Genomic DNA, 23,448 nt, shown 5'->3' with positions numbered 1-23,448 from the left:
ATATTACAAAACACTTTTATGACAGATTCGCAAAATCTAGTGACTTGGCGAGGATTAAATCCTGCAGAGTACGAACTAGTTATTTACACAAAATTAATTCCGCAGGAAATCGGGCAGGCAAGAAATACAAAATGTGAACACGAGTTCGAATGAAAAAGGAGAGTGTTTGTCATATCGGCTCTATATGCATGGAAAAAGACAATGGAACGAGAGAATAAATTCAGTCGTCCGGCCAGGAATATGGATGGTAGGTACCCCAAGGCTGCACCACCCGTGCCTTGGCTTCATTGAAATTTTAAAACAAAGAAACTTAGTTTCACTGCACTATTCTTACCGGCTATTGATACAGGGTTGGTCACAAAAGATTGAATACGTTTTTTGCGATATCCGTATTCTTAAACTGCTTACCTATCTAGACTGATGAACAAGTGACTTGTGTTATTAGCCAACGTACGTCGCAAATTACTGAAACAGGCCCTTTCTTAAGAGAATTCTGCAATAAATTGATATTAGCAAACGTGAATATCTCTTAAATGCTCTTCCAGATTAAGCAACGCGAGTGAGGAATGGTTCGCCGAGCGCTATTGTTTTCCTCCCGGATCTTACCCAGCAAGGCAGAGCGCAGCAGCACTGATTAATACTTAGTCAAGGGTTAAAGGCCTCGACTTGGGTATTTCTGGTGGGAAAAGAAGAAACAGAAATTCAAAGGTAAGCCACACGAGAAAAAAGGGTAAACAGCAGCTACCATTTACGCTCGCCCGTATGTCATCGAAAAAAGAACATTACTTTAGCATAGCGAAGGCGAACTAACGTATACTACCCAAAATCTTTACCAGAAATTCTCTGCGTGGCGCAGTGGCAGCTAGGGCTAGAGTAAGGTGTGCTTATTAAGCGGGCGCACGAACCGCTCTGTAACCCGGCATACTTGCACGCTAGTACATTTTCGCTGCGCTAAACGTGTCTAATAAATGGGCGAAAACGCTTTCTGCATTCCATCACAATACTGAGCGGAGCCGCCAACTCGAAATTTGCGTAGAGAAATGGGGCACAAACAATTATTGCAGAAAAGGTTCCAAGGTATGCTGCTGGAAGGGGCTCCTAGAATCGTTGTGCCTTATTGGCTTCTATAAGCTTGCATTTCGCCTTTTGAATCCATTTATTCATCTGACATTTTTTATTAGTATTAGGTGTTGAAGATGCTATTTTGAAGCGTCCGTGAAAATTAATGGAAATTTTTGGGAAGTGACCGGTGGCTGCATCCCGCAGCCCATCGATTAGCCGGTGTGCGCGACCAGGAGCAGTTGCTATCGCTGACTTTAGGAACCGCTGTCTTGCTACCTGTGTGACTGGCCACTTGCTGCGTTTTTTGTTTAGTGGAAGGTTATAGGGTACCTTTTCTGGTGTTTTGCGGAAGGACAGAAGCTACAGCTCACCGTTCTCTCCCTTACTTGCTCCGGAGCCATTCCCACGATCGACATATTTCACCTCAAGCAGGTTTTGAAGGACGTCTGGTTTTCGGGACTGTGAAAAAAGAAACAAAAGAAGGTAACGTGAGACAATCAGCAGCTGATTCGTACACATTGCTCAGCATAGGCCGCGCTCGAAAGTTCTGAGCACGCATGTTTCGGATCTGACTATGCAGCGTAGCCCGTTTTACAAACACATGCTGCTCATAATTTGGGGGGAATATTAAATCTGCGATTACGTTTTCACATAGCTACAGGAGCAGGGCTAGTCCCGCTTTAAGTGGAATGAGGGCACCTTAAGCGGGAAAAGAGCGAACAGGGAGACCTCTGAAGTGTATAAATATCATAGCGCAAGTACAGAGTGCGGCATGTCGCTTTGGTCGCGATTCGCCATAACAGCCACTTATATGCATAGGGTAAGGGCTGCGGCTATAGTCGCTTCTTTAAATATTTGTTTTAAATTTTGGTCGTCTGAGATTTCTCTCGAACGTTTGGGATCAGAGAGTAACGACAATTACCAGGCTAACAAATCCGACCCGTTGGTGTGCTGAACACTTTGGTAAATGCCGTGTATACCTTGGTGTACTATATCGTATGGGCCAAGTTTCTGAACTTTACTAGACAAAGCTAAGAAAGAGAAATGTGCGGCTGGACAACATTTTGTGTTACTGCAATGAGTATGTTATTCATTGTGCTCTTTTTCGAACATGGGACTCGCGTTTGGCCACCCCGTACAGCATTTGAAGAATAGCCAAGAAATAATTACTTCAGACCTTGCAGAGCGCAAATTACGAGCGCTGCGACGGAGAACAACAACGAGAGAGTTGTTCTCGTATTACTGCAACCTTGCAGAGGGAGCTAAGTAATAAGCTGGATTAAACAAATATCTATTTTGTTCACACAGTAAATTTTCACCGGGTTTCAGGACTTAGTAGGATAGAAATTATAGAGAAAAGAGGGCTGTAACAAGGGCCTGTGGGCAGCAGGTTGCTTTATTATACTCCTGTGACCAACCGGAGGGGTAACACACTCAACGACACTGTATTTAACTTTATGAAAGGGACACTGAGGCTCACTCCTAATCATTTTCGTTCGTAGAGGCTCGTTTGATTGAGCCTTTTCCGCACGTTGACTTTTGTCGGACAGCTACATACGGAATTACTGGTGAGGATATTCAGTTACGAAGTCCGCACACCCTTTTTTTCACACATGCGATGAGTACACAGACAAGGCTCGCATATTGGGATCGTGCTAGTCGTAGAGTCCACAAACGAGCATCGCATTCCTTGAAGAATTGAACAAGCGAAAATATACAGTTGGAAGTTGCTTATGAGCGCCACAGCTTTTTAATCCAGCGCGAGAATGCGCTGTCACAATTGTATATCTGTAGTAATTCTCTCGGGGCACATCATTTTCGTTTGCATTATTTTGCCAATAAAGAATCCAAAATTTCTTTTGTGTAGTTTTTAATTAATGATAGCAATCCCAGGACAACCAAAAAAGCGAGACTTTATTATGTATTGCAAGGTTACGACATTCCAACCAATATGTTAGTCACAAAATGTCCTACACTATTCCACAGGGTGAAAATACAAATTCAAAAATCCGGTGCAAGTAATACCATCATATTTATTTTCCTCTCTGAAGAATGTCCCGATATAGGGTTTAACCCCGCATTTCGAGCGCGCTGTTAAATCAATTTTAGATTCAGAACGCGGCGAATACATTGAGATGAATAACTAAATGCAACAAATGTTTGTGGAGAGCTTTGGGAGTGTGCTGCTCAGGATGCAAGAAAGAAAAGACTGCGAAAAGGTCGGTTACACCTCATTTCTACTTGTTTGTCAAGGCCAATAATTCAAATTTTATTTTGCATATTTAAGCATAATTACCTTATTATTAGGCTCATCCTGACTGCACATCTCAAAAAGTTCATGTCATCGAAATTCCAAATATATCTCAATGCACGTTTAAAATTAAAGTGCCACCCCGCCGCGTGGCTTAGTGGTTAAGGCGCCTGAGTATTCAGTTCAATCTCAGCCATGCAGTTTTTCAGTGAACATGAAAGGCGAGTTCGTAATATTTAAGGAGCCCATATGGTCCCACATCTCCGAAGCCCTTCATTTCGGTGTCCCCAAAACCTCCGGTCACTTCGCGAAACTCCATGTGCAAAACGAGACAAACAAAAATTAGGAGGCGCAATGTAAGAAAGTGATTTGACGTCGCAGTATTAATAAAGGTGGCGATGTAAGCATTTTTCACGCGTTTAAGGCCTTAGGTAACGTAAAAAAAACGTGTAACGTTAATTTATCTGTGCTACGTTTATTATGGGAATCATTCTGCATGCATGAGAGGGCGCGGCGGAACCAGCGTAGGCATGTGGTCTCACAAACTTCTCTTCTGCCTTGTGCAGGTTTTTTTACCTAGTTCTGCCGCATCAACGACTGCAGTAAATGGATCAGAAATCGACACGTGTTTTCTGGCTGCACCGTCACCTTTGGAGCCTCCTCTTTTTGATTGTCCATTCCCGCGTGACATCAAGTCTGGAACGCCACATAGCCACCACGTGACCTTCTCCGAATCGCCTTTAAAAGAACGTCAACAGGAATTTGTCTTCAGTGGGCGCGGCGGAAACAGCGTAGGCATGTGGTCTCACAAACTTCTCGTCTGCCTTGTGCAGGTTTTTTTACCTAGTTCTGCCGCATCAACGACTGCAGTAAATGGATCAGAAATCGACACGTGTTTTCTGGGTGCACCGTCACCTTTGGAGCCTCTTCTTTTTGATTGTCCATTTTCGCGTGACATCGTCTGGAACGGCACCTAGCCACCACGTGACTTTGTCCGAATCGCCTTTAAAAGAACGTCAACAGGAATTTGTCTTCAGTGGGCGCGGCGGAACCAGCGTAGGCATGTGGTCTCACAAACTTCTCTTCTGCCTTGTGCAGGTTTTTTTACCTAGTTCTGCCGCATCAACGACTGCAGTAAATGGATAAGAAATCGACACGTGTTTTCTGGCTGCACCGTCACCTTTGGAGCCTCTTCTTTTTGATTGTCCATTCCCGCGTGACATCAAGTCTGGAACGCCACCTAGCCACCACGTGACCTTGTCCGAATCGCCTTTAAAAGAACGTCAACAGGAATTTGTCTTCAGTGGGCGCGGCGGAACCAGCGTAGGCATGTGGTCTCACAAACTTCTCTTCTGCCTTGTGCAGGATTTTTTTACCTAGTTCTGCCGCATCAACGACTGCACTAAATGGATCAGAAATCGACACATGTTTTCTGGCTGCACCGTCACCTTTGGAGCCTCTTCTTTTTGATTGTCCATTCCCGCGTGACATCAAGTCTGGAACGCCACCTAGCCACCACGTGACCTTGTCCGAATCGCCTTTAAAAGAACGTCAACAGGAATTTGTCTTCAGTGGGCGCGGCGAAACCAGCGTAGGCATGTGGTCTCACAAACTTCTCTTCTGCCTTGTGCAGGTTAGTACCGATTACTGTTCTGTTAAAAGTGATTGCCGCTATCTTCTGGTCCTGCCGTGCCCACAGCAGTTCGTTGAAATTGCCTACAATGCTTTTTGTATGTGCAAACTGCTCCTATGTGGAGACGTTGAAACTAATCCTGGTCCGGATACTAATGAAATGCTGGAAGAATTACTTGAAAGAGACAAAGGCCTAGCCACTGAAGGGACTGCTTTGAGAGAGCAACAGAGCAATATGGAAAAACTCATGAATGATATGAGACTAAGGTTTACAGCCTTGGAGAAGCAGACAAACAGAATTGACACTCTAGAACAAACAATATATGAACTCTAGGCGAAAATAACTGATTTAGAAGACAGGAACCGCCGCTCAAACCTTATTGTTTTGCAGTAAAAGAGGAACCCGGGGAATCTGAGGCTGACTTGGAAAAGAAGGTTCTAACTGAAGTTTTTGCAGAAAAACTTAAAGTACCGTGCAGTTCTGTGGGCAGAATACACAGGCTGGGCAAAAAGGCAACAAACCGCCCTGTAATTGTGCTCTTCCAGGACTATAACGAAAAGCAAGTACCCTTTAAAAACTGCAAAAAACTAAAAGGCAGTAATATTTCAATACAGAACGATTATTCACGAAACACACTTAGGAAGCGTCCATTACTGTGGGACAGCGCAAAAACAGAAAGGGATGAAGGGAAAACAGTTACCTTGATAAATGACAAGCTGCGAATCGAAAAAATGCTTTACACCTGGGATGACAGCGATAACAGCAGAGTTCAACTCGGTGATAAAAACAGTTATCAAAGCAAAGACTGACTTTCACAACCTCGTGTTAAGGAATTTCGCTTACATAATATTAATGCACGTAGCGTTGTAAATAAATCGGAGGCTTTGGAGGCTATCTTGTTGATTCACAATCCACACGCCGTAGTTATAACCGAGACTTGGCTGCGAGATGATATAGATAATGAAACTGTTTTCCCCCGCTCTTATCAAGTTTTTCGCTGGGATAGAGCAACACGTGGAGGGGGAGTTGCGGTCCTTGTGAATCAAAACACAGAGGCACACACGTTGCAGCAAATAGCTAACCATGAAAGTGTGACTTTAAAACTGTCGTACGGGGGTAGATCGTTTGTGCTTTTTGCTGTATACAGACCACCTGATTCACCACCTCAATATTTATGTGAGCTGGCCGATCACATGTCTAAATTTCGCCGTGATAAAATATACCTTGTCGGTGATTTTAATCTCCCAAATATTTACTGGAATAGTCCCTTCCCTAGTACAAACAATGGCATAAATGCTTCATACATGTGTGATATTATGCTGATTCATAAATTGCAACAGGGAGTTAAGCACCCAACGCGCATACACGGTGAAGCTGCATTTATTCTCGACCTCGTCTTTCTCAGCCAAGAAACAGAACGTTTTACTGTTTCAGTTGAAACTGGGTTATCTGATCACTGCATGGTGGTTTTTACTTGTCCCATTCAACAAAATGTCGATAGTGAACCAGCAAAAATTATTTCCGTGAAAAACTTCGCCAGAGCTAATGATGAAAGCGTGTTAGATTACTTCAGCTTACGCCTTGACATGTTTCGAGGAACTAATGTTGATGAACTCTGGAATAAATTTAAAGAAATCTGTACGTACTGCATTGATAACTACATTCCTAATAGAACAAAGAAACCTTGGATTACGCGAGAAATAATACATTTCAAAAGAAAAATCAAACGACTGAAGCGTGGGGGTGCCTGTCGAAACATAGTTAAAATACAGCAGGCTAACTTCACAAGCGCTTTGTGGCAGGCTAAACAAAATTACTTTCAGTATAGCCTGCCAAATTTCCTTCGTGACTCACCACATAAGTTCTGGAAATTTTTATCGATAAAGAAAAAAACAATTACGCGCATTTCATGTCAAGGTGTGCAGCTTGCTGATAAATCGCAAATCTCTGAGGCATTCAATAAGTATTTTCAGAGTGTGTTTTCCCATCATGGTTTATTTGTTCAATCCAGTACCATGTCTCCCAACTCGACCCCCGACATTGTTTCTTCATCTGGCGTATTCTCCATGCTACTCAACCTCAAAACTAAAGCGTCCGCTGGACCTGACGGGATACCAAATATTTTTTTGCGCCGTTATGCAGAAGCCATCACAGAGTTCCTGGTTGTTATTTTCCGCAAATCATTTGAAACAAGAAACATTCCTTCCGACTGGAGGAAAGCGCGGATTGTGCCCGTGCTGAAAAAGGGTGATCCTGCCTTTATTGCTAATTATCGTCCCATATCAATAACTTCCACATGTTGCAAACTTGCTGAGCATATCATAGCTAACTACATAACTACATTTCTAAACGGTAACAAGGAGCTTACCCCCCATCAACACGGGTTTCGAAAAGGCTTTTCCACTGTCACTCAGCTAACTTCTGTCATTCATACTTTCGCAAGTGTACTAAATAGCGCTGGTCAAATGGATGTTATTTTTTTAGACAGCAAAGTCTTTGATGTTATTTCTCATGCCAAACTAATTTACAAACTTGAACTTATTGGTCTTCCTAATTTCATAATTCATTGGATTTCCTTATACCTTTCTCACCGCACACAATTTGTTCGTATTGATGATTGCTATTCAAACCACCTGCCGGTCACTTCAGGCGTCCCACAGGGAAGCGTCCTCGGACCTCTCCTCTTTTTAATATATATCAGTGACAATACTAACGTTATAACTACCCCTGTTCAAATTAGATTATTCGCAGATGACTGCGTTTTATTTCACCAAATTACTTGCCAAGATGATCAATTTTTACTAAACTCCAATCTTCAGAACGTACATACATGGTGTATTAAATGGGACATGAAGCTAAATTTAGAAAAGAAAAAAACAGTATACATGAAGAAAACTAACAAAAAGGCTTCCTTCTCTTTTCCTTACAATATTTCATCTCCCCTTCTGGCCTAAGTCAGCGAGTACAAGTATCTAGGAGTTACAATAACGAAAAACCTTAGCTGGAATAAACATGTATCAAACGTATGTTCCTCAGCCTTTCGTAAACTCTGCTTTCTTAGACATAAACTAAAACTTGCCCCACCTGAAGTTAAAAAATTAACCTACTTTTCAATAATAAGGCCATGACTAGAATATGCGTGCACCGTCTGGGATCCCTACACTAAACGTAACATCGAGGCCCTTGAAATGATTCAACGCAAAGCGGTCCGTTTTATTTTTTCAAAGTATCGTGTAACTGACTCACCAACGACCCTCATGAGAACTCATGGTATCGAAACATTACAGCTGCGCCGGAAAATTCAAAGGCTGAAACTACTTTTCTTACTAAAAAACCATAAAATGTCTAAGAATGCAGACCCCTTCCTTAAACCTAACACTACGCGCCAAACACGAAATCATCATGCACAATCATTAACCCCTTACAGTGCCAGGATTAACACCTTTAAATACTCATTTTTTCCTCGCACCATTGAGGAGTGGAACAGGTGTCCGCCAGATCTTTTAACCAGAGCTGATTCTTTTGACTCAATGTTTTCTTCACAGCATTTAATTTGAGAGCCATTTATTTCTACGTTTACTTTTTGTATTTTGCATCTGAGCCTTGTATTTATTGTTGTATGTTGTGTTACAACTTGTATTTAACATTTTTCAATTTTGCTAATCCTGTTCTTTTTGCATATATTATGTATTCGCCCCTAATGCTTGGGCCTACTGTAGGCCTGCAGTATGTTCTAAATAAACTAAATAAAATAAATGAAGCTCGAAAAAACCTCACAAAGAGAAGAAAGGAGGAAGAAAACTACACACACGGCTAAAGATTTTATTTTTCTGCACCGGTAAAAGCATCAATAGGACTAAAGGAGGCGTACTACATCCGAAGAAGACGCCCGCATTGTGTACGACCCTATTTTTTGGGGATTCATAGTCTTGGCAAGAGGTAAAAAGAGAAGCGGCAGGGCTTGTTCTGGATGCGGGTTCAGTGTGTCAGAGATTGCGCAAAAATATGTAACCCTTCGAAGTGCTCGCGGAGATGCGTACGACTTTTTTTGCGTCATGTGACGCAACTGGGTAAAACGTTTCAACTTTCCCAATAAAATATAGTTGCTAATGAGAGCGGTTCTCTGGGGTTTCTTTCGTTCGTCTGTTTGTGACGCTATACCATCCACAACCATCTTGTACTATCATGCCCACAAGTGAATCCTTGTTTTGGAACTCATATCCACCCCAATCTAAACGATAGCGGAGTTCAAACTTGAAGAGAGGGTGAGTGCTCAGTAAGCATTATTAAGGTGAAAAAAATTTGAAATAAAAACAAAAGACTAAACACAAAAAGTAAACGACCCCAAGCACCAGGAATTGAATTGAGCACACTTTCGCTCAATCCTCGGAGCATCCATCCTTAAATTCATAAAATTACTCTCTAAAATGCTTCCATGCATAAGATACACCTAGCCAAAAAAATACAAAATGAGAGAGGGAAATGACTGGTGTGGATACAGACAAATCTTGTCGCAGGAACACATCATTATATGGTCCTTATGAAGCGTTTCTGAAATTTTCCTTAGCATGGCCTTCGAAAAGGCTCAGCTTACCTTCGGGTTGCTGATTCGATTTTCAATTATCTTGATTACGTTACGTCTCATGTGCCGGCTGCGTGGAAGTACGAATGTACAGAAGCAGAGAGGCATCATGAAGGGCCCCAAACTTGCGACACACTCTGGAAACGACAAAATATAAAAGAATTATGAGCCTGTTAAGCGAACCCTAAAGGTGCGTGTCATAAGACTGCAAGTACCGAGCTTCTGGATCGCCCAAAAGGATCTTCACCGTTCCCTTAGGAGGGTCCTTTAAGAGGCGCACAGAAATTGGAGTGCATACATCGCTAGCAGAAAGCAGACTGCTTCTCTCCGCTTCAAGATCGAAGAGCTTTTATTTTTCTCTTTCCCTACCTGCTTATTCCCATCGTGTATGGGTTTGGTGCCACCGAGAAGAGGCTCGCAGGAGCCACTAACGACGCAATAGTCAGCCATAATCAGAGTGAATGATAACGGCTGTTGTAGATGCACTTGTTGCGGCAATGCGCGTTAGGAAACTTAAAATAATGCGGGCCGAAATTGCAAAGTTAGTGGATTACCGCTGCCTACGTGACGTTAGAATTGTTGAGTCCTCTTGGATAAAAAAGAGCTATAATTCGCCAAAGCAGGTGACAATCCAGCGCTTCGACTGCGCTTTCGCATGGTCTACTCAGCAAGGTGCCCACTAGAGATGGAGAGGTGCCCAGTAGAGATAAAGCAGTGGTTTGAATTTGGCGAGAGCAATCCCTTCTGTCTTTTCTTTTCAAGGCTAAACATTGCGTTCTCCAAGTTCATCTAGTATTTTTGTTTACTGCACTACAGCTTCTCTTGCAATCGGCTAGCTGAAGTGGACGGTGTCAATGTTCGCCTCAGGGGCGATGCGTCTACAACTTTTAATACCTATACAAAAAAAAAAGAAAACTTTCGGGACGGGTTGATTCGATAGCATTGCTGATCAGTGATATACTTTGCAAGGTGCTAAATATAGTCCTCATTTTTTAGCGCTAAATATATTACTTTTAGGCTGTAGGCTAGGTAATAAAAATTAGCATTGCACATTAGTCTTACTAAATAGAGCAGCTAAGTAGTAAAGGTGACTATTCTTGCTGTTTTAATGCTGATTGGCGGTCCTAATTGTATACCGCAATCAGGCAGTCCCAGAAGGCATCTGAAAAATTTCATTAAGCGAATGTGCCTCAGTGGCGTGGGACTGGTCAGCCCTCGTCCCGTCCCTGCGCCGAGTTGCTTGTGCATTCGATTAAAAGGGTCCCGGGTTCGATTCCGCCAGCTGGTCGAAGTTATTTGGAACGTTATACTCTGGCCATCGTACTGTCAAGCCATATGGGACGTTCATTCCCATAAAACCAAAATCAGCATATCGTAATGCTACTTGGCCTAGATAGCGACCCTGGGTACGATTTCGCTGCCTTGAGGAACCTCCTGCTAAAGCACTTGTAGAATGTGATTGTCAGATGCCCAGAATGTCGGCGCACCTTTTAGTGGTTTTTGGCACTGGCATACTTTCGGTACGTTATTGGGAACCATCAGCACAAAGAGGGTAGCATATCCTTAGCCTAACCGCGTCAGAAAAAATAAAACCTTTGAAGCATACCATAATCCGCCTTTTGCGCGAGGATGTGGCGCCATCATGCGGGAGCGGACGGGAGCGGACGGGAAACACATTGAGCGGCAGTGTATCAGACGACGCGAAAGCACACCATACGAAATGGCCATGCCAACGCTGGTAGAAAGCGAAAGCTTCCCCCCTTTTTTGGCCTCGGAGCGGAAAGTAGTGACTGTGATTGCAGCATATCATGTTCACGCAGTATGCGGTAAGGTAGAGCGTTTTCACAATCCACTCATAACGCACGTACGCATATACTATCTTCGTATTGTAAGAGCGTGTAGCGCGGGCCGTGTTCGACGTGACAGAATGAGACGCTCTCAGCGTGCAGGTTTTTGGCAGACAGGAGAGCGTGGGGGCAGAGAGAGAGAGAGGGATCGCAAAGGGCAAAGCAGCCAGGGGTTTGTTGTTGCTGCAGAGCTAGGTGGAATCGTCTCCTGTGACTTTGAGCGGCGCATATGCGCGGGGTGTCTTGAGTTACCGAGCACAATGCGGTCACCGCGGCGCCGGCATGGTGCAATGGGAGTCGCTTCCTCCTCGCGTCATCTACAACCGTGCAGCTATAGGATTTCATCCACGAAGATCGACAGAGAGGCACATATACACACCCCGTGAAAAGGGCATTGTCCCGGCCGGAATGCACACCTGCAGGAAACGCGCTGCATTTTTCTGGCAACGGATGATTCAGCGCTGTAGCCTGTTTCTGCCCTCAGGAGTCAGTACGGATGTGGTCGCAGTGGTGAAAAGGTTCTCGGTGCGCAGAGAATGGTCATTCTGTTGTGAAAGGATCTCCAACATTCATTTCTGCCTCCGCCGCGATTTCTGCGGAATCAACAACTTGGTGACACATGTGAATCTCCTACATATCGGATGCGCATCTCGGTCAATGGTGCCGGGCGGTTTCCTAGCCGTTGCAAACGGTTGGACGTAGACGACGATTATCAAGCTCCCTAACGAAGTGCATCTGATTGCGTACACCAAAGGAACAAAATGCTTTGGCGTGCACAAAGGCGAGCCTTTAATTTAATAAAAAAATACTGTGCGTTGTGCAAGATTGTCAAGTGCGTCATATGCTCCGAGCGGCAAAAACACAGATACTACAGGTATGTATGCATCTAAACGAAATATGCATGATGAAAAGCACCTACTGGAGTTTTCACCCAGGCTGTAGCGCACCAGTGATAGCTGCAATGAGGATTTTTTCGGTGCGTGATTGCTTTAGTTGCGCCGGGGCCTCAAGGCGATGTATTTTGTCCTTTCTTTTCTTTATGTGCGAAAGGGCTAGGTAGCTTAGATATCACAGGCGGCTCTGCGCGCTAGGCCGTAATATTTAGCATGTTTTATCGTGACTGCCTAACAAGAAAAAAAAATACGGCGTTTTAATGCACTGCCGTTCGCGAGCCTCATGACCAGCTCAACCACTCGGCTCGCGAACGGCGGTGCATCACAACAAACGCCAAATTTTTATTTTCTTTTTAGTCAGGCGGCAGTCGCGATAAAACATGCTAAATATTACGGTGTGGCGCACAGAGCCACCTGTGATATCTGCGCTACCCGGCCCCTTCGCACATAAAGAAAACAAACGACAAAATACATCGCCATCAGACGCGCCGAACAAATGCTCATTGCGGCTATCACTGGTGGGTTACAGGCTTGGTGCAAACTCCGGTAGATACTTTTCATTATGCACAGTTCCTTTAGATGCATACATACCTGTAACGAAGTGTTTTTCGCACAGTCGAGAGTACGCAGCGGCCATTCACATCTTGACGCTTGGTGGCCCTAATTGTAGCTTCACGTCGTTGTTGGCCGCAGCTCGGCGAAGGAAACCTGAAAAACCGCGTCTTGCATCTTGGCGCGCTTAGAGAGTGGCAACCGTAATGTGATTGGCATCGCTTTGCCAAGCCTGTGACGGCCACCGTGCCGCCCGGTGCCGCCAGCCCCCGTGCACTGGCGGCGCCGAGAAACGCCGTCGACGCCGCTCAATGTGTTTCCATCGGTCACCGCTACGACTTCGCGCATGCGCAGAAAACTCGCGCAAAAGGCGGATTAGACCTGCTCTGAGGTGCTGTCCCTGGGAACGGGAATGTACCGGCCTGCTACAAAATCCATGAACTGCCTAATGCAGTGAAATTTAAAAAACAAAACAAAGAATTATGCTGTCCCTTTTACAAGGATAGTAATATTTTTCCTCGTCCCATATGTGGTGCCACATCTATCATTGCTCCTGAGAGCGAGTAACTTGTGTCAACATCCTGTTAGATTTATAAATGAGGATGCCGGCTGGCTAATGAAAGATACATGAAAATAACTCATAAAAAGGCTTTCTCCTGTATTTATTCTGTACAACATTTCATCTCATCCTCTGTGTGAATCGAGTGGGTAGAAGTCCTTGTTATCACTACAAAATAAAACTTCAGCTGGTAAACATAAAAAGCAGCCGACTTTTCAATAATATGGTCATCACTAGAAAATACACGCACCGTCTAATGTAACATCGAAGCACTGAATTGATACAGCTCATAAGCCTTCAGTTTTAATTTTTTCAAAGTATCGCGTACAGACTTACAAGCTATCCACATTTTAACTCACGGGATCCAAACCTTACAGCTACGCCGAAAAATCCAAATAATTAAACTGCTTTTTTTTAACACAAACTAATAATATGTTTATGAGTTTAGACCTATTTCTTACACCAAGCATAACTCGGAAAAAAAAGGAATCGTCTTGCTTAATCGTTAACGGCTTACAATACCAAGATTGACATGCTAAAATGCTCATTTTTGCTGAAAATGGCGGAAAAAGCCCCTACTAAGCTTTCTAACCAGTGTTGAGCGTTGATACGACGAATTATTGACAGTGCTTTTTTTATTACAGTCATATTTCAAAATATTAATGTGATATTTTCACCCTTGTATTTTGTATTCGTATTTGATATTCTTATTTATTTATACTTTGCACTTGAGGTCTTTTACTAATCCCGTTATTAATACATTGATGACATGTTTTGATCCTTTCTGCTTGGGCCTACTGTAAGAAACTGCGCTACTATTTAAATACAAATAGATACATAAACAAGGCTGAAAATGGCACACATAAGCCGAACTAAGATAAAACGAGCGACCACCCTGATTTCTCGCAGAAGCAGTAAACGACCTCAGGAGAAGATGCAAGAATTTCTGATGCCGAAAAGTTTTTTGCGATGTCTGCCTGCGTAGCGTAGTGCGAACTTCAAACGAGGCTGCAGGGAGTCCCGCAAGGTGGCCGCTTGATTTTTAGAGTAATAGCGATTGCTTTATTTTTTTAACGATATTTATTTCCTGGGGGTATCAGTAGGGGTATGATATGACGGATGAATAAATGATCAAATGAATGGAAAAAGGTTGGCAGATTTTATGAAGTCCAGGAGTGAGCGATGATGAGGTCCCTGCGTACAAGCAATGTATGAGGCAGGATTGGTTGTTAATCCCCAAGGGTTTGTCTCCAGTAGTTCAGTATACACATGTATTCGCTCTTTGATAAGCTGAGCATACCCTGATTGCCGCGAATCAACCATTTAGCTCGCTGGCGGATCAACAGCGGCGCTGCATTTCCTTCTGCTATGCTGTATACAAAACTTCTAGACAAAAGAAAGACAAGTCTTAAGACGTCTCCTCTCTTGGTTCGTGCCTCTTTTTTCAGCGCCTATATTTAGCTGTTGAAGGAAGTAGAGAATTTAATGACCTTGCATTAGCACCTAGGACATTGATTCACGCCGCTTGATTCACTGAAACCTCCCAAGCATAGTTTGAAGTGGCTTTAAATATACCAACATGACAGCGGTAGGGGAACGGCTTGCTTTCTTTGCCGTTCTGACAATATGTTTGTTGTTCTGTCAGATAAAATAAAAATGAATAAAAATAGAGATGCAGGTGCTCCGTGCGTCCTACATGCTATGTTGTATTGTTACATTTATCTCTCATTGAAATTCCACACGACGTAAATTGTTACTTAAGCCACGTTAGGTGGCGAGGCAAGCGGCCAATAAAGGGCACCCCTGGGCCGGTCGTGGAGCTGCCGAAAGCTGCATTGCTACCGCTATCACATCCAATCTGGCGAGGCTCAAAAGCCATGGCCCGTCCCCCAATCTTTTTCCCATATACGTGATTAACGGCTATTAATATCGAACAATGTGTCAAAGGACCCGTTGTATTCCGTTATTAACCGGCGTCGCCGCTTATCCACATCGCGTAATGGGTGTGCGGTGTGTTTTGCTGGTAAATTTGGCCTGGTTCTGGTCCCAGCAGAGTGACAACACTGCCCATCTCGTACTTAACGAGAAGCAGCGATTCACAGCTTCGGTGCGTAAAGAGGGACTTTAACTGTCGCCCACTTCATTAAACTTTCATGATTAAAAGGAAATCACATGGGGCCACATATAAGAAGCTCACTCACGGGACCGCATGTGGACGGTGCCAGTCATCGCGTTGTAGGCGGTGCTCTTGATGAGTTCGAATAACTCGTGGCCGGGGTCGTCTTGAAATCGTGGGTCAGTGCCAAAGCTGCGTCTGGCGATTACGTCCATGGCCAGGGGCTCGTTCTTTTCCATCATGTGCACTTCCTTGCCAGTGTCAGCATGCTGCTCAAGGGACTTCAAAAAAACGCTGACGTCGTCTTCGAGTTCCGGCATCATCTGAATGCCATGAAATGTAAACACAGTGGTATATCAGTCGGTATCATTTATTAGGGAAAAGTGATGAACCATATCTCGGTGAGCACGTAGTGCCCTCATGCGTATGGGCCAGACAACAGCGTATAAGTGAGAATCGTTTCTATGTCTAATATCAGATTATCATAAAACTGCGCATGAGCTTCGTGCTTGTAATACCGAAGGTAAAGGAAATGAAGAAATTTTCAATGCTGAACTTGATTTACTGTTTAAACGTGTACATTTCCTGCAGTTATAGAGTTTTGGACATCGATAAATCATCCCAACTGTGAAACGTCTACAGTTTTCTGAATTCTGTTGCCTAACAGACTTCCCACCTTTCTTTCATATTTAATCCATCACTGACCATTAGAAATGAAGGCCCGGGGGCTGATGAAATTCATGAATCGGCTTTTATATTGAGGGCCCTGAGAAGTAAAGTAGCTTTTTGGGGTGACATGACGCGTTCCCAGCTTAGTACATGCGGTCGAATTTGATACACATCCGCAGAGATTGTCACATGACTGCACTGAGTCTCACTTCATGAACTGCAAAGGCGGGCACCACGTTTAAAACATTCGACACTGTTGTATAAGCGCTTACCTGTTTCAGTTTGGCGGAAGTGAAGACGCCGACCACAGCACCTCGGGTGCCCTTCCAGAGAGGAGTAGAAGCATTCAAGAGTGCTCTTCCTATGTAAGGATGCCGCTGAAACTTTGCCATCGTCATCTGTGTGCAGAGAAAAGCATAGTAAACGCACAAACACAAATTAGATTAACGAGGCTTTGTTTGAAAAGTGAGCAAAAAAAGAAAATGTAATATTGAGTACTAAATAGCCGCATCTGTTCAGCTGCATGCGTTCATGTGTTCTAATTCATGGATTACTAAGTGATACGTGCGAACGTAAATCTAACTTTAAAACTTCACGCATAAAGCAGTGAAGTGAGTGGAAATGGGCATGAAAAAAGATTATTTAAGGCTCGAGCTCATACTATCTAGCCATTTACGTTTACCACGCTCGAAATTTTTATAGACTCCATAAGCGAGGCAAATAAGATATATATTAATATCAATAATCGGATAAGCGCTTTTCCTCTCTTTAAACAAATACAACTCTGCGCATCTGTTTTATATACGCGGGAAGGAATTTTAAAACACAAAAAAACTTCACCATTTCTTGACTTCATAAACAGTACGCCATCATTTCGGAAGTAAAAGTTCCTGCAGCTGGGGTATAGTTGTGGAGCAGCTAGTAGAAGCTGTGACAAATTTTTTCTTCTTGGGCTCCAAGATTACCCCGAAAGGAGACTGCAGCAATGAAATTAGGAGACGTCTGCTTCTGGGAAAGAGAGCCATGGCTAGCCTTGACCGCCTAGTAAAGAGCAGAGACATTAGTCTGCCAACCAAGATCCGTATAACTCGTGCTATGGTCTTTCCAGTTGTGATGTATGGATGCGAGAGTTGGACTGTGAACAAGGCTGACCGCGGAAGAATTGACGTGTTTGAATTGTGGTGCTGGCGGAGACTCTTGAGAGTTCCTTGGAAGGCCAGAAGATCAAATCAGTCGATATTGTCGACCATAAACCCTGACTGCTCATTGGAGGGTCAAACTCTGAAGTTAAAGCTCAGCTACTTTGGTCACCTGATGAGAAGAGAGGAGTCGCTTGAGAGAGATTTGATGTTGGGAAAGGTTGAGGGTTACCGGAGAAGGGGTAGGCAGCGAACGCGATGGTTAGATGGCATCCTCGAGGCGCTGCAGATGAAGTTATGTGATGTTAGGAAGATAGTGGGAGAGCGGAAAGGGTGGCGTGATATGGTCCATAGGGTCACGAAGAGTCGGACACGACTGGACTGAACCGAACTGAGTAGCCTGTTTAAAATTTGTAAACTGCTTTAGAATAATGTACATATAATACGGTATATTTCTGAGTGCCCTTATCAATATTAGCAGGGAAAATGCCGTAACGTCATGCTAATGTGGAATGAGAGTATGTAGAGGAATTAAAGAGTTTGGAGAGTTAAGGATATGTGATTATTCTGGATCAATATCCCTGTGCAGAAAATGTCATGTGTAAAAGCTGTACAGTGCGAGTAGGTATTCCGAAAAGCGAATGGAAATCGGTCAACCGAATGAAGAAACCTTTGAACAGCCTTACAGATATTCCTTATTGCGAGAATATTCATGCTAAACAGCGAAATTCTGGCTTCATGTATGTGAATAGCTACAGCGTACGAGCTGTATAGCTCTAAGAGTCGCAAGGAAACTGGTTTTGACCAGCGGATGAACGTTAAAGCAGTCGTTAAGTCACTTTAAAACTACTGTTTGACAAAATATCGCCTGGTCTGGTCGCAAATCTGGTAGCAAGTTGTCATATAAAGTATAAAACCTCACACTCGACAGCAGGCCTGATATTGACATATTTTGATCCGCCGTTTTTTGACCCGCGGTAACTTTGATATTTCTCACCACAACACTATAAACGCCAAAATGAATTTCCTTTACATCACTAGCACCCGAATCCCCAGTAGGGATGTCGCCGGTCCTTCTTTTTCCGGTGCTGTTTGAACTCGAAATAAATGGAAAGACGCTATAGGCGTGAATGGTTTCCTCTTCAGCTGCGGTGCAGACAGACCGGCTTCATTGGCCGCTGGCAGTTAAACATCACGCGCGTAACTGCCAGTCCCTCGCACTGTGCTTGGAACGCATCGTCTTCCATGCCCAACGGGTATAGAAAATACTACTACTGCAGGGCTTTAGTTAAGTTTTGGCAAGCGTTCTCAAAACTGTATAAAGTGGTACCAATAAGCTCTCAATTAACCGATTTCGCCGTTCTTTGTCTGAAGCCTGATGAACCTTGTAAACCGAACATCTTACAGAAGCGCAAGTGAAATCCGACGCATTAGCACCCGCAGCTTAGAACCGTGCACTGTGCCAAACCTTGCCAAACTGTCCGTCTTTTTTTTTCGTACAGAGGTTTCAGTGATCACTGCCCAGAATAACGTACTTACTCCACGATTCATGAAGTTCTTAAAGTTCCGCACGCACACTTCTTCGATCAGGTCCAAGTCACAGGTTACGACGAATGGCACGTCCCCGTTGTAGAAGCTGCGTGTAAAATTATCACAGTCAGAGGCAAGGATTCCTGCGGGCTAAATTCTCCCTCTTATTCCTCCCTCCAGGGGCCCATTTAGTGAGAGCTACAGCAGTGGTGCAACCACCCCCTTCCTTCAACCACATAAAGGGGGAGTTTAACTGTGACATCTCCTTTTGAATCAAGATCACGTTGCCCAAAATGTTGCAACCCTTTCAAAAATCGTGCTAAACGTTCAGCCGTCCGATTTTTGTTTTCAGTTTTTCCACGAACTTATAGTAACAGAAAGATTTGAAGTACCAACAGAATTTTCTACTGCAGTGTATTATTCTAGTAGTGAAGACGTCTAGCTAAAATCTGTAATAGATACGCAAAACATATGAAAAGCATCTTTCGTATATTCGGAATGCATTTGTCCTTTTTGGAGACTAGGGTACATAAAAACTCGTGCAGTGGGGCAATACTTCTGAAGCCTGAAGCAGTTAGTTTTAAGACTGCCTGACAAAATGTGAAAGTATTAATTCATAAATCTATAAGAACATGCTTAATGTTCCTACAGAGCACCTTGCAGTGACAATGGAGAAGCAAGAACTCACTACAAGGTGTTCCGGCGTCACTGCGCGCTGCTCTTTAGCAATTAATCTATAGCAGTTAGACTACTTAGCTTCTCCAGCACATATCCGACATTCCAGACGCTCACGGGCTCATATATACAGAGAGAAACATTTACCGAGGCAGTGTCCCGTGTGCCTCTCGCACATGGGCCTAGGAGGGCCATCTTCCGAGCTGCCCCCTACCCGCCGCGCCGCTGCCACGGCAGCGGTTTCCCAGCGGTCATCTCAACTGCCACCCGGACTCTCCGACGTGGCAGCGTACTGCAGACCCTCTGCAGTCACCCCGGCGTTCTGATCTGTGATAGAAAAGGACGCTTGCCGAGCAGCACGCTGCTGGCACCAAAGCCGACCCTGCACTGGAGTGCGACTTGTGGTGGCTGTGCTTTTTCTGTGTGCTACCCGTTGGGCGCCCAGGATAGCCCTCTGTGTTCTGCGGACCTCGTCGCAGTGCTGCCGTTCTTCGGCCCCCGACTCTGCGGACTTGCTCGCGCGTCCTCCCCCCTCCCCTCCCTACCTTCCCCTACCCCATTCCCCTGGGCACCAAGAGTGCCGCCGCTAGCTCAGGCTGGCATACGTCGTGCCCAGTACCCCATCCCCCATCATCATAGTCACCACCACCACCACATTTACCCTTCAATTGCAGACACGAGCAATATGAGGGTAGAGTAGCAGTCATGTAGACAGATCGGAACCATTGAGGGAGCCGCGTCAGGAATAAAAATAGCATAGCTGAGAAAACAGCAGGGAATATCATAGAATAGAAAAACCCAGAGGAGGGCTTAACATTAAAACAAATAAAGAATGACTAAGGTAATGCACTGAAAGTTTTGAGAAATAGGCCGTAGGAGAGGTGCAAATAGCGCGTTCTGCACAATTCAACCTAATGACCATTCTGCATAAGGCAAAAGATAGATGCGAGATAACGTTAGAGGCTATCATGAAAAGGCAGATTAGATATTACAAAAAATACTTTAGCTCATAAATATTATCACCTTTTACCAACCTCGCTGTATCATTACCACTAAGGCCTCCAAGATAATCGTTTTTTAAGTTAAATGCCACGTACCCTGGTATCAGAGGTTCGAGAGGAGCCTGTGGGCTGTTCATGTCGGATTTATTTAGAGGAGTGTTTCAACTTCCTAAAGATCTCCGCATCTAGAAGAAGCATCTGTCGTATTGAAGTATAATATATAGATAGGGGGTAGATTAACTGTTAATAAACGTATGAAACAAGAAAACATTTATTGTACTTACCCAAATGTGTCGCCGTATTTTTTTTAACCACTTGCCGATCACCCTGTACAGGTCCTGCGGAGAAGACACACGCAACTTACGTGTATGCGAAGGAGCTCAGAACACTGCAGTTGTTTGCATTGGTTTGCACATTTACAAAATGTTAACCGATTCCCGTAGGCGTCAGTTGTAATATCTGCTTTTTCGTTCGTATTTATCATGCTCTCTACTCCGGCAAAACTACATTGGTCACATATTCTCTCGTTGCATCCTGCATTCACAGAAAGCTGTGCTATCAAGAAAGACGAGCACATAAACGAGTTAGCTGAAATGCTCGCATACAATAATGACGTAAAAAAGGCATGTCCAAAGCAGTCCTTTCCTTGATGCCGCGTACTTGTTTCCCGATTTTGTGCGATTGTTGTTATGCTTTGCTATGTCAAGCAAAGACCAACACTGCCGCAAACCTCTTGTGCGACTGTATTTCGGACTACGTAAAACTAGCGAAGAACCGATTAGAAGTAATAAATGTGTAACAAATCGCAAAAAGTAAATAGCACCTACTTCCAATACATTGAAATTTAGGTAGACTAAAGTTTTCGTTTGATCTACAAAAGCCCATCGCCGCTCTAGTGCTCTATCTACTTTTTAAATTCACAAGCCCCTGCCATTCTTACATTAGAATGGTACTCCGCGAGGTTTCCCCACAGAAGATTTGGCTGAGGGCCCGGTATGCCTAGTCTTCTGAAATACGAAAATTGCCACCATCTCCATCTGAAAAGAGAAAAGAACAATGCTTGTTGCAAGTGATCCCCCCAAACTGCATTCCCGGACAAGCGATTTCTCTCTCTGCTGAGAACAACGTTACGCATAAGACGCTCTGCGGTGGCACAGTGGATATTCTCTTAGCTGAAAGGTAGCGGCATTTAATTCCGGCTACATTTCATTGGAGGCAAAATACCAAAAGCACCCATGGACCACGCGAAGACTCCGCGCATTACTAAAACCTATAGGCTTCAGACAACGGGCGCCTGCTGTTTCGCCTCTATGAAAACGTCTCATGAGCGGTCGAAAGCCAACTAAAGTATCTGGGCTCAGCACTCCAATATCCTTGGCATTGAGCTACCGAGACTGAGGGAGGTGAAAAGAAAGGAGAAGACAGTTTTATATGATACAAGCGGTTGAATTGATGCTGTAGCGCCAGAGACACCATGTTCTGAGTTAATAAAATAATTTAATTTGTCGAGACAGGTCACGTCTTCTTTCGACGACATCAGCGTCTTCACCAGACTACTCTGAGAGATTAGGTAGTCAGGTTAGGAGACTTTATCACTTAGTTGTGGTTGGTCGCTGAGGTTTGTGAAGACAGCAGACTCAAGCGAATATTTTTTCACGTGCCATATATATATATATATATATATATATATATATATATATATATATATATATATATATATATATATATATATATATATATATATATATATATATATATATATATATATATATATATATCACCATATCACGTGCCATATATATATATATATATATATATATATGGCACGTGATATGGTCCATAGGTCCACATATATATATATATATATATATATATATATATATATACACGGTAGAAAAACAGTAAGCCAGTAAGCTTTAATCCAAAGTTTAAAGTCTACTGGATTAAAGTTTACGGTTTTTCTTAACTTGTGTCATCTCCTTTATGTTTGTATATATATATATATATATATATATATATATATATATATATATATATATATATATATATATATATATATATATATATATACTTGAGTTGTCGTTCTTAAAGCACAATTTATTAACGCCAGGTGTGCGTTTTAATGTGGGCCTCACCGAAATATATAGTGATAACCTCATTTTTGTGAATAAATGTTTGTACCTCACCCGCTTCATAGGAGCGGCGTATCATGGACATGTCTTCTTAAAATGGTGTCGACACTATCCTGCCAGCCAGCTTCAACAGCTGTAGCCTAAATGTTTTTGACAAAGCTAGCTTTTTACGTTTTCCAGCAATGTTGATATCGGTTCTAGCCTTGGACACTTTTTTTTTTGCGCTCTCCTTAGAATCTCAGTGCTGACTTGCGTACTAATCGATTCCGTAGCCCCTGAGGAATAGTCTTTTAATCCCGCAGTCCTTAATATCAAAATTCAAACAACGTGCGCAGTACAGAATGAGGAAACATGTTGGTGTCGAACCGGACAGAGTTAAGCTGCGTGGAACTAGAAGGGCGTTTGGCCGCTGCTCCATGCACTGCATGACAGCCGCTAAAGCAGAGACGACTTGAATAGCTTCCACATATGCTTACATAATCAGCACCACCGTTAGAACGACGACAAGAGAGAGCAGGTCAGGTGTCATCGTCATTTTTCAGCGTATCTTGGCCAACCTGAAAGAGAGAGAGAGAGAAAAAAAAGAGTAAAGTACATATTAAACGCCATGCGAGCGCTATATTATAGTCAGCTAAAGAGCAGTAGGAAAGAAAAAACAAACAGAAGACGACATCCGCACGCTTAGGTAAAAGAAACATTCAGGACTACTAGTTATGTGAATTGAATTGAAAGTTTATTTCTCCATAAACCTATTACAGGGGAAAGAGGAGACACTGGGCAAAAAGCTGTATAATGCAGCTTGAAGTA

At 43.5% G+C, this 23,448-nt stretch overlaps 1 pseudogene; it reads right to left on the bottom strand.

Annotated features, from left to right (window-relative positions):
* The window catches only part of LOC146194702 (cytochrome P450 3A4-like), a 28,224-nt pseudogene extending 5,048 nt beyond the window's left edge, over positions 1-23,176 (bottom strand).
* Between the last annotated feature and the right edge of the window lie 272 nt (positions 23,177-23,448).

Source organism: Amblyomma maculatum, chromosome 3 (assembly GCF_055883805.1).
Source record: "Amblyomma maculatum isolate TAMU_Amacu chromosome 3, ASM5588380v1, whole genome shotgun sequence".
Lineage (NCBI taxonomy): Eukaryota > Metazoa > Arthropoda > Arachnida > Ixodida > Ixodidae > Amblyomma > Amblyomma maculatum.
Note: the sequence above shows the minus strand (reverse complement) of the source record. Positions and strands in the feature narration are given on the sequence as shown.